This window comes from Hemitrygon akajei, chromosome 26, assembly GCF_048418815.1.
Source record: "Hemitrygon akajei chromosome 26, sHemAka1.3, whole genome shotgun sequence".
Classification (NCBI taxonomy): domain Eukaryota; kingdom Metazoa; phylum Chordata; class Chondrichthyes; order Myliobatiformes; family Dasyatidae; genus Hemitrygon; species Hemitrygon akajei.
Window position 1 is genome coordinate 61,506,803 of NC_133149.1, and position 4,023 is coordinate 61,510,825.

Consider the following 4,023-nt stretch of genomic DNA (forward strand, 5'->3'; position numbering starts at 1 on the left):
GATAGAAAGATATTTAGCACAAATAACTCTTCCAAAATTACATATGGAAGAACAGAAGGGATTAGGTATGCCTTTTACAGTGAAGGAGGTTGAAGAAGCTCTGGGATCACTACAAAGTAATAAATCTCCAGGAGAAGATGGTTTTCTGCCTGCATTTTATAAAATGTTTAAAGATTTATTAATTTCTCCCTTTATGGAGTTAATACATCAAGCAGAAAGAACGCATAGACTTCCAGAATCTTTTTCAACAGATATTTTAATAGTATTGCCAAAAAAAGATAGAGACCTTTTAAAGCCAGCATCATATAGACCTATTTCTTTATTAAATACTGATTATAAAATAATAGCAAAAATCTTATCTAAATGCTTATCAAAATTAGTGCATATGGATCAAACAGGATTTATCAAAAATAGACAATCGGCAGATAATGTAACCCGGATAATTAGTATAATCCATTTAGCGCAAAAGAGGGAGGAAACGAGTGTGGCAGTTGCTTTAGATGCAGAAAAAGCATTTGATAGATTGGAATGGGATTTTTTATTCAAGGTATTGGAAAAATATGGATTAGGAACATCATTTATAAAATAGATTAAAACCTTAAATACTAATCCCAAAGCTAAAGTAGTGACAAATGGTCAAATTTCGACACCATTTCAGTTAACAAGATCAACTAGGCAAGGTTGTCCATTATCACCTGCTTTGTTTGTGTTGGCAATAGAGCCATTAGCTGAATTAATAAGAATGAACCCAGATATTAAGGGTTTCAGAGTTAATCAGGAAGAATACAAGATTAATTTATTTGCTGATGATGTTCTACTTTATTTAACAGATCCATTACATTCATTATGTAAATTATCTTATGGATTAGAAGAATATGGGAAAATATCAGGTTATAAAGTAAATTGGGATAAAAGTGAAATTTTACCTCTTACTAATGGAGACTATAGTCAATGTCGATTAATAACCTCAATTTAGATGGCCGGCAAATGGTATAAAATATTTAGGTATAAGAGTTGATAATGATATAAAAAACTTATACAAATTAAATTATTCACCACTTTTGAAAAAAATTCAGGAAGATCTTGATAAATGGATGGCATTACTAATAACATTAGTAGGTAGAGTAAATACTATAAAAATGAATATATTCCCTAGACTACAATATTTATTTCAATCATTACCAATACAATTACCCCAGAAGTTTTTTCAAGAGTTAAACAAATATGTGAGGAAGTTTCTCTGTAAAGGTAAGATATAAAGAATATCGTTGGAAAAATTGACATGAAAATTTGATCTAGGAGGGTTACTACTTCCAAATTTTAAGAATTATTATAAAGCAAATCAACTTAGATTTATTGCATCTTTTTTTGAGAAAGATAAACCGGCATGGATTAGAATAGAACTAGATAAAATAGGAGAAAACGTACCAGAAGATTTTATATATAAATGGGAATACAAATGGATACGGGAAAAGAAAGAATCTCCTATATTAAAACATTTGATTGATTTATGGAATAAGATAAATGTTGATGATGAGACCAAAAAATCTTTATTAGCAAAGAGATCTTTAATTCAAAATACACTTATTCCTTTTACAATGGACAATCAACTTTTATATGATTGGTTTCAAAAAGGGATAGATACATAGGAGATTGTTTTGAAGGAGGTATATTAGTGTCATTCGATCAATTAAAGAATAAATATAAAGTATCAAACAACACGCTTTTTTGTTACTTTCAACTAAGGGCTTATATAAGAGAAAAACTAGGTCAAACAATGTTATTGCCGAAATCTAATGAAATAGAAATTTTAATTCAAAAAGGAAATATTAAAAAATTTATATCTTGTATGTATAATTTGATTCAAAAACAGGCAATTAAACAAGGAGTCCATAAGTCAGGACAAAAATGGGGAAGTGATTTGAATATTAAAATTGAAGAAACAAATTGGTCAAGACTATGTCTTGATAGTATGACAAATACAATAAATGTTCGGTTAAGATTAGTGCAATATAACTTTCTACATCAATTATATATTACACCACAAAAAATAAATAAATTAAATCCAAGTTTATCTGATCAGTGTTTCCGATGTAACCAAGAAACTGGTACATTTTTACATTCGACATGGTCTTGTTCTAAAATTCAACCTTTTTGAACAAATTTAAGACTTTTACTGGAACAAATTACGGGAATACAACTTCCTCATAATCCAATATTACTTTTACTAGGTGATATTGAAGGGATAAAACCGAAACTCAAACTAAATAAATATCAGAAAGAATTCATAAAAATTGCACTGGCAGTAGCCAAATAGGCTATTGCAGTTACTTATAAATCAGATACATATTTAAGTATAGATTGTTGGAAGAAAGAAATCTATGGTTGTATTCCATTAGAGAAAATTACTTATAATTTAAGAGATAAATATGAAACATTTTTGAAAATTTGGTGCCCTTATTTACAAAAGACAGGACTAAATATATAGGTGCTCTGAAGATGAAACAATTGGTTACTTGGGGAAAGAAATAAATATATATACTAAAGTTATTAAGAACTCCATGGAGCATGTGGAGATCTTCCAACAACCAGGCACTCTTTCTTTTTTTTTCTTTCTTACTTTCTCTTTTTTTTATATAGGGAAGTTAGGGGGAGGGGTTAAGGGAGGGGGGAAGGGATATATACATTTTTTTCCACACTTGTAATTACTTAAAAACGCAATTAAATAAAATTTTAAAAAAATGCAATGAAGCAGAAGGCCATATTAACAACGGCAAAGAAATGGACAGGAAAATTAAGGAAATTAGGGAATTAAGAAAACCTCCTCTACAGAATGCATAAGATCAGCAGACAGATCCAGATGAAGTATGTGGGAGGAGGATTCCGTATACAGAGCAGCTGTCTGAGGATAATAGAGGGGAACCCCCAGATATTAAACACCCTAATTCTGGCCCACCTATTACCAAAGAAGAAAAAATTAAAGCAATGTAAAGCATGAAACGTGGTAAAGCCACTGGGCTTGAGGAAACCTCAGTTTACAAGCCCTAGAAGATCTGGGCATAGATATTCTTTTTGAACTGTTTAATGGCATATATGAGTCTGCTGTATTGCCTGATGATTGCTTGAAATCTGTACTTATAGCTCTGCCAAGAATTCCTGGAATTAATGACTGCGAAAATTATAGAACAATCTGTCTTAAGATTCACCTAATAAAGATTTTGTTGAGAATTGTTCTGAGACGAATTAAAAATAAGTTAAGGCCAGAAACTTCCAAGTAAAACCCTGTCTGAGTCTGTCCCATTTGTCTGTGCTTGACAGATCGCTCTCTAAAGTTTCCTCATTGTGTACCTGTCCCAGTATCTTTTATTTTCCTTCTCAACCTCATTCTCCTGCCTTCTCCCCATAACATTTGACGCCTTTACAGAAAATCTTTGGGATCAACGGCAATACGCATATTCAACAGTTCATCTTTCTGCGACAGGAGAACACACTTCAGAGATCAACAGTCTCTGCATTTTTATTTCATACATTATTATTACGCATTGGTGCAGTATTATTGTGTATATTATTATTCCCGGTTTATTTTTAGTAAAGTCTGCACACTGCTAATTGTGTTTCTAAATGTCGCTGCTGTAACGAAAGAATTCCCCACTCGGGATCAATAATGTATTTATTTATTATTATCAACATCATCATGATTATTCTGCAGTCCTTTATCTCTTTCATCAATTTTCCCAACTCTTTACTTCACGCCCGACTAATCTGATGTATCACCTCCCCTCCACCCCACATTCTTTCTCCCTCCCTTCCTTTCCGGTTCTGAAGAAGGGTCTCGGTCTGAAACGCCGACTGTTCTCTCCCCTCCATCGTTGCTTTCTGCCCCCCTGAGTTCCTCCAGCATTTTGTGGGTGTTGTTTTGGATTTCCTCATCTGCAGATTTTTTTTTAATCCTGTTTAAACAAATGCGCATGCGTGTGCGTCACAGCCAATCGCGAATATTGCGCATGCGCTCAGTAGATGAGA